This window comes from Tupaia chinensis, unplaced genomic scaffold (genome assembly GCF_000334495.1).
Source record: "Tupaia chinensis unplaced genomic scaffold, TupChi_1.0 Scaffold000248_1, whole genome shotgun sequence".
NCBI lineage: Eukaryota > Metazoa > Chordata > Mammalia > Scandentia > Tupaiidae > Tupaia > Tupaia belangeri.
Genome location: NW_006159726.1, coordinates 658671 through 667304, shown reverse-complemented (window position 1 = coordinate 667304; position 8634 = coordinate 658671). Strand labels below are relative to the sequence as shown.

At 38.1% G+C, this 8634-nt stretch overlaps 1 pseudogene; it reads right to left on the bottom strand.

Annotated features, from left to right (window-relative positions):
- Positions 1-2071: 2071 nt before the first annotated feature.
- On the bottom strand, positions 2072-2301 carry LOC106734895 (heat shock factor-binding protein 1 pseudogene; annotated as a pseudogene).
- Positions 2302-8634: the final 6333 nt, after the last annotated feature.

The following is an 8634-nucleotide window of genomic DNA, read 5'->3' as shown; positions in this document are numbered from 1 at the left end:
ACCAAGATGTTTTTAACTGCCTTTATCTCGATAGAAAAATGAGCAGATGCACACAAAAATAGTAACAGTGGGGAAAGCTGGAAGTTGGAGTTAGCTGGATATTTCATAGCTATCATCACAATCATAAGCATCTTCATCTTCATCTTCAGTATTGTCATCATCACATTCATCATAGCAAAACAGCATCAAGCACACATGTCTGGCTTCCATTGGTCTCTATTGCAAATGCTTGTGGAATATATTAACTTGGATTTGTCAATTCCTCAGAAGATCACTCTACTATTACAGTTCCCAAGGGCTGCTGTCTTAAAATGCCACAACTGAGTGGCTTAAAACAATGGACACTGGGCGTGGTGGTGCCCGCCCTATGGCAAAAACCTATGGAGGCTGGAAGATTGTGGCATCGAGTCCATCTCACTGTCTCTCTCGACGAAAACAATGGACACTTATTGTCTCATAGTTCAGGAGACCAAAAGTCAAAAATCAAGGTGTTGGCAGGGCTGGTTCCTTCTGGAGATTCTATGGGATAATCTGCTCCACGCATCTCCCCTAGCTTCTGGTGGATGCTAACAATCCATGGGATTCCTTGACTTGTGAATGCAGAGCTCCAAGTTCTATTTCTGTCTTCGTATTACCTTATCTTCTGTGTCTCTAATATCTTTCTACCTTTCTCTCTTTTTTTTTCAAGTTAATTTATTTCTCTGAAAGAGAGAGAGAGGTATTCTCCACAGTCTTGTCAAAGTGCAATCTCCTTCTCCCAGCTAAGCCTCAGGATCCAGGGTGTATGTGTTCAACATGTCTCAGGTAAACTTAGGATCTGAAACCATGGTTGACCACGTAACTTCTGGCACTACAAACTGGTGTGCCACTGCCTGCACCACCGTAGCTGGGCCTGCCTTTCTCTTATAAGTACATGGGTCATTGGATTTAGGGTCCACTCAAAATCTGGAGTAATCTCATCTCAAGATCCTTAAATTTATTATGTCTACAAAGAATCTTTTTTCAAGTTAGATCACATTCACATGTTCCAGAGGGTTAGAACTTGGTGATATATTTTTGGGGGCTACTAGTCAACCCACCACACCTGCCATTAATACTGTAAGTCAATTAAGCAAACCTAAATTGATTTGCTTCAGTGAGAGAGAACACTACCTTGACAAAATCTTCTTAGAGTTTTAAAATAGGGAAATGAGCAGAGGATAGTTAGAGGGTGTTAAGGTTTGGGGTGGGTTATTGTGAGAGGAGTCTTGAGAGGTGGAGTATTGGTTGGGGTTGGCCATATTTCATAATATAATAAATCTGAATCAGACAGCACAGGGAGAAGAGCCTGGATGAGCAAGCTAGTCATTTAACAGCCTAGGTTTCTCAAAGATAAACCTCTTTCAGGCCTCAGGCTCAGCCCTCTATATAATGAAAACCTTACTGGAAGGTAAGCAGATGTGGCCTGCTATGGTTTAAATAATAGTTTGTCCCCCAGAGACTCATGTTTTGGAATTTGATCCTCAGTGTGATGAAGATGGGAGGTGGTGAGGTTTTTAAGAGCCAGGACCTAGCAAGTGGTGAGGAGATCATGGAGGTATCACTCTCATGAATGAATTAATGATGTCTCATGAGACTTAACTTCTACCTCTCATGAGAATGTGTTAGTTGTTGCAAGAGCAGATTGTCATAAAAGAAAGATATCTGCTCTCAAGTCTCTCTCCCTGCACATGCTCATTATCTAGTCTGCTTCTGTTAGCCATGTTGTAACATAGACAGTCTGATGCCTTTGGACTCCGCAACCACTGGCATCATGAATCAAATAAATATAATCACTCAGTCTCAGATATTTCTCTTTTTTATTGGTCAAATTTTCAGTGTTTAATAATTAATAACACAACTGACCAAGGCCCAAAATGTGACAATAACATGTTCAAGACACTGGGAGAGTCACTCTTTAAACTCACTATGTAGTATGTGGTTAAGAACCACATTTTATAGTATAAAATCTGTCTACAGATAGTGGTTAGCTCAAAAAGCCAGATGGTTTCCTCTTGGTATTCCAGACTTCATTGTCAATTATTAGCAACCTTCAACTCTTCTGTGTGGCAGATACCTTGTTTTCACCTTCCAGTTCTTTCGCCCCAGGCTGTGTCATGAGGTCGGCGATGTTTTTCTCCAGATTGTCAGTGTGACTACTCATAGCATCAATTCTTCCAATGATCTGGTTGGACATGGTCTGAAATTTATCTGTATCTGTTGCAAGGGAGTCTGCACCACAGAGGTCAGATTCTGCATGGTCTTGGGGTCAGTCTCAGCCATCTCTCCAGTGCCCAGTTTGGCGGTGGTTTCTCAGACCTTCACCTACACTTCCCTCCATTAGTCATGTAGCTGCCCCCATTCTCAGGTATTTCTATTAGCAACACAATAGTGGACTAAGGCACAGTCTTCCCAGTCATTGATACCTCAGCAGAAATGGCTTTATCTGATATTTTTACGGGAGTACACTTCAATAGGGAAAAATGAGTCTGAGTAAGGGTCCATGCTAAAGGAAGAGGAAACCTCATAGATTTTTTTTTTTTTTTGCTTAATACTGTATTTGGTTATCTAGTCAAGCTATGTCTTTCCCCACCATACAGCAAAATTCACACTTCCCATTCTTCAGTTGGCACTACTAATATATTAGATGTAACTACAAAAAAACAGTGCTCTATCCACTTATTTATAGGCACCATCTTACAAACAGTATATTAATTAGTTCCTTATTTATTATCGTTTTTTCTATAGGAACATATTCTTTTTGGTGAGGGACCTTGTCTTGTTCACTATCAATCCCTAGGACAGTACCTGCCACAAATCAAGTGCTCGAAAAATATTCCTGGGATAGATGAAAATGGACTACTGTCATTTGGGTAAATACAGTAAACTACTATAATATATACAGAGAGATAAAATAGATATAACAGGCACAAAAGATCTCTTTATGCTTTTACATGTTGCTGGTCAAATAAGTCAACTTATAGATTTATAGATTTATTAAAAGTCCACTGCTTATGATAGTAGGAGGTTTGTGAAAGAGAAAGTGATAACAGAAGTTTGAAATTAAATACATAATTTGAGTACTAGTCCATTCTTAGAAGACTTAAAGTATGATGCACCACAACATCTAAACTGCAGGATAAAGATGAACCTCTAAAATCAAATCACGTTTATGATGTGGGATGTTTTTCATAACAAAAATGAAAGCTAGATTGTACAATCCTCTTTGAAGCAGCCTATATGTATTAAGGCAGAGAAAATTATTGTAATGATGGATTTTAATTTAACATAACTCTGTCTTTAATAAATGAAATTGTCTCTTTCTTAAAAGAAATCTAAGATATCTTAGAGAGGTTGTCAAGAGAGAAGAGAGCTAAGCTTTACAGAAAAAAAAGATAGAATGATATTCTTATGGGGAATTCTAAAAAGTATTAAAATTGACTAATTCATTAGAAGAGCCTTTTGTGAGCTTATTACAGGTTCTTCATTATTGTAGCTCTCAAAAGAGCTTAAAGGGCTTTTTAATGCAGAATGAACAGTACATCTTACTTTGATGTTTCCCAAATATCTGACTTCTTGAAAATAGACTAGATATAAAAACCATACATATTTTTTACTTTCCCAATGATTTTAAATGTTATTTTATGTGATTCAGATACTTCAGCAATTTATTTTTATTCATTTTGTTCCATAAAATCTTTATTTCATACACAAAATATTTGTATTAGTGTGTGTACACATGCTTCATTAACTTCCAACATACTCCAACTTTACAATGCAATTATATCCTTCTTTGGTACCCATCATAATTTCCCTTTTCTTTGACAGGGCCATGGTTAGTGTAAAACTATACAAATGCCAAAAAAATAGATCTTCATTTTCTTTATTTTATAGTTACTGTTGGGTCAACTCACCAGGCATCTTATGTACTTAAGGCTATTTAAAAGCCAGTTTTAGGCTCAAACACTAGTCCATTCTTAGAAGACTTAAAGTATGATGCACCACAACATCTAAACTGCAGGATAAAGATGAACCTCTAAAATCAAATCACGTTTATGATGTGGGATGTTTTTCATAACAAAAATGAAAGCTAGATTGTACAATCCTCTTTGAAGCAGCCTATATGTATTAAGGCAGAGAAAATTATTGTAATGATGGATTTTAATTTAACATAACTCTGTCTTTAATAAATGAAATTGTCTCTTTCTTAAAAGAAATCTAAGATATCTTAGAGAGGTTGTCAAGAGAGAAGAGAGCTAAGCTTTACAGAAAAAAAAGATAGAACGATATTCTTATGGGGAATTCTAAAAAGTATTAAAATTGACTAATTCATTAGAAGAGCCTTTTGTGAGCTTATTACAGGTTCTTCATTATTGTAGCTCTCAAAAGAGCTTAAAGGGCTTTTTAATGCAGAATGAACAGTACATCTTACTTTGATGTTTCCCAAATATCTGACTTCTTGAAAATAGACTAGATATAAAAACCATACATATTTTTTACTTTCCCAATGATTTTAAATGTTATTTTATGTGATTCAGATACATCAGCAATTTATTTTTATTCATTTTGTTCCATAAAATCTTTATTTCATACACAAAATATTTGTATTAGTGTGTGTACACATGCTTCATTAACTTCCAACATACTCCAACTTTACAATGCAATTATATCCTTCTTTGGTACCCATCATAATTTCCCTTTTCTTTGACAGGGCCATGGTTAGTGTAAAACTATACAAATGCCAAAAAAATAGATCTTCATTTTCTTTATTTTATAGTTACTGTTGGGTCAACTCACCAGGCATCTTATGTACTTAAGGCTATTTAAAAGCCAGTTTTAGGCTCAAACTTTGAATATTCTCTTGTAAAAGTCTCAATTTATGTCCCCCTAAAATAATGTACATCCTCTGCCCAGTCATTATTTAGAAAAATAATTTTTAAAAAAAACTTGGCTATAAGATTAAGAAAAGGATAAATGTCATAACCTTTCAATATCACATGACGAAGAGTACGTACCCATAGATTATCCAGGGCAATGTGCCTTGTTTGCTCACTCGATCATGGGTCAACATAAAAGAAGTCACATGAAAATGTCAATAATTTTGTCCAGTAGAGATACAAATAATTTCTGTCCAGTAGAGAAAATAACTCCCAAGAAAGGGACAGAATAGACAGAGAGGGAGAGGGAGAAACACCTCCAATGGAGCCTGGTCACATTGCAATCCCTTCGCCTTCATTTCTCCACCCTTTCAGGATCTGAGGCATGCATGCACATGCACCCAGTTGTGTTTTCCCAACTGTCAGACTTTGGACTCAAACCACAATCTGCCATGAGGGATTTGGCTCCCTTAACTACTAGGCTATGGGGACTGACAGGAAGCATTCTCTCTCTCTCTGGTTTTTGGGTTTTGCCATAGGGTGCATGCACTTGCCAGAGAGACAGAGAGGCAAAGTGAGAAGTCACTCCACTTCTCATGGCCATGCTGCAATTCCATCTCCTCTATTAATTTTGGATATGCACACACATGGACCCAACATGATTTTCAAGCTGCTGGGCCTTGGACTTGAACTGTGTTCAGCCATGTGAGAATCCAGCACCTTAACCACCATGCCACCTGCAGGCCCCAAAAGCGTCCTTTTATTAAATTTCCTGTTTATACGTAGCTCCTCATGTATCTGTCAAACTAGTCTTAATAACCTACTGGTTCCCCCATTAATTAATTAATTGAATAATATCTTTGGTATATGTTCATCATTCATATGCATAAGACTCATGATTTTACCTTTTTTTGAACTTGTACGTTAGTGTCACTTACAACTTCACATCTCTCGAAAAAGCAAATGTTCTGGACTGCTTACCCTTATGAAAAAGAGAGCAGAGAGAACTTCAGTATAAAAAAACAAGGGCCAACCCATGGCCTGGTAGTTAAGGGAGCTAGATCCCACATGATTAACAGCAAGGTTCAAGTTTAGGATCTGGTGACTTGAAAAACATGCCAAGCCCATGTATGTGTATGTGCCCACAATCCCAACAAGATAAAAAAAAATAGAAGGGGATTGCAGTATGGGCATTCCCCATGGAGATGCTTTCTTCCTCTACTTTCTCTCTCTCTCTCTTCTCTCTCTCTCTCTCTTTCTCTCTCTCTGCCTCTCTCTGGCAAATTAAAAAATATATATATGAAAAACAAAATTAAAAAATCACAGCTGTAAGGGGAAAAGCACCTTCAGTCTTTGAAAAGAAATAAGTTAATCACCTTAGAAACCAATGTGATAAAAATGACCTTTATTCTGCCCTTATTCTTTTGTATTGTCAGGAAAGGGGAAGGCACTGGGTTCAAGCAGTAGGAAAGGGTAGGAGATGCATTCTTTGTAAACAAGAAGCATTTGATTCTCAGCTATGATTACAAAATTTATCTATTCTCATTAAAATCCATGGGATCCTCTAGCTTACAAACTGAGAGCACTGTGTTTCCTTTTTGTTCATTAAAAAAAAAAAATTAAGTCATCACTCAATTTCCTGAAGTATGACTCTTATCTCCTCGTCTATCCCTGTTTTCAAAGGTGACCCAAGTCATAGTTCAGACTTGAACAAGTATCTGATTATTACTCACTAGTGTCAAACAAGTAGGGTAAGTCATGTCCTCTCTCTTCAAGGAAGTTACAGTCTCAGAGAGGGAAGGCAAAGGAGGAGAGTGGACTCAGATCAGTGGAGGGAAGAGGGACAGTCTGGAAGGATTTGCTGGGATTTTTCAAGGCTGAGAGTTTCGAAGTCTAAAGTGAGAAACAAGGGTAAAGGATTGAAAAATTCCATTCTAAGAAATAAAATAGTGAGTTGAAGTCCAAATGGCTACACTTTGGCCTCCTCTCCAACCTTGACCTCCTCTCCAACCTTGAGGAATGAGAATGGGGAATCAGTTCCCAAGGGACCTAACAATGGTAAACCAGACCTGAGACATGAAGGGAACAGAAAGCCTAGGATTCAGTCTGCGGCAAGAAACATCCCCTTGGAACAGAAATAGTCTGTGCATAGACCCTTTGATATATAAATAAATTCCCTTGTCCTTGTGCTACTCCATCCCTCACCAACTGCCCCAGGAGGACTTCCTCCTACTAGGGCCTTGAAGTTCATCCAACAAAGCTAGTTGCTCATTTGTTCTGACAGAAGATTATACAAACTAGGAAACAAAGAAAACACAAAGTAGAAACCACCCATAATACCACCTTGCAGAGGTAACACTCAATATTGTGGTGTACGTCTTTCTTTCCATGTGTATTTTTGTTTATTCATTTATTTAATTTTATTTGTTATTATTATTTTTTAATTTGACCAGAGAGAGAGGCAGAAAGAGAAAGTAAGAAAGCAAGCCACCAGGTCTGGGGCTCAGATCATGGTCAGCCATGTGGGAATCCAGCACCTTTAGCCACCACACGACCTGCCGGGTCCCTCTGTGTATACTTTTTACATACCTATGTTAGTTTGCTAGAGTTGTTGTAACAAAGTACCACTAACTGGAGGAGGGAGATTTAACTAAGCAGAAATTATTGTCTCACAGTTCTGGAGTCCGAAAGTCCAAAATCAAGGTTCTTTCTGAGGGCTGTGAAGGAAGGACCTATTACTGTCTTCTCTTCGTCTTGTAGATGGCTACCTTTACCCTGTATGCTTGTCTTGTCTCCTCCTTTATATGACTATTCTCTGTGTCCAAATTTTCTCCCTTACTGGGTTAGGGCTTACCCAAATGGCCAGTCATAATTGGAGTAGGGCTTATCCTAATGACCTCATTTTTATTTGATTACCTATATAAAGACCATATGCCAAATAAGGTCACATTCTTAGGTACTAGAGGTTAGGACTTCAGCAAATCATTTAGAAGCAGGACACAATTCAACCCATAACAATAGTTGCCATATTGATTCAGTTGATAGTTCTCTGCCCCTCATTTTCCACCTCTCAGCCTTGTTCTGTGCCCAGAGAAGCTGACTTCTACAAATGATATCAATGGCCTTTCTCCCTCTGGCTTCCAGTTGGACTGAACTGATTGGAGGTACGGACAGAAGTCAGAGGGCAGAAGAAAGGAGATATTTGGTGCTTATTTGCTCCATTTCTGCCCCTCCTTGTTACTTCAGACTTAGGAGTACTAAAAGTTTCTCACTGCTACTAGTCCCTGGAGACCTAAACATCTCTTTCATCTCCTTAACCCTATCCACATCTTTGAAGTAGCCTATTTTTTGTGTGTGTGTGTGATCATATCTTTTTATTTTTTTCCCCAAAATGGGAGCAGGAGGGAAGGAAGTAGTTTATTTATTAAACTCTCCTCAGATAAATTCTTTGGTGTGTGTCTTAGCCTGTTATTATGTTAGTAAACAGAAATACTTGAGACTGAGTGATTTATAATGAATGGAAGTTTATTTGACTTATGATTCTGGTGACCAGAAAGTCTAAAGACATGGGACTGGTGTCAGGCTGGCCTCTTATACTATGTCATAACATGGCCAACAGAAGCAGAGAGGGTGGTGAATAGGTACAGAAAGAGAGAGACCTGGGGGCAACTGTCTTCCCTTTAATAAAGCTGCTCTCTTGGGAACTAACCATTTGTTATGGGAACCAGAACTCCTTTCA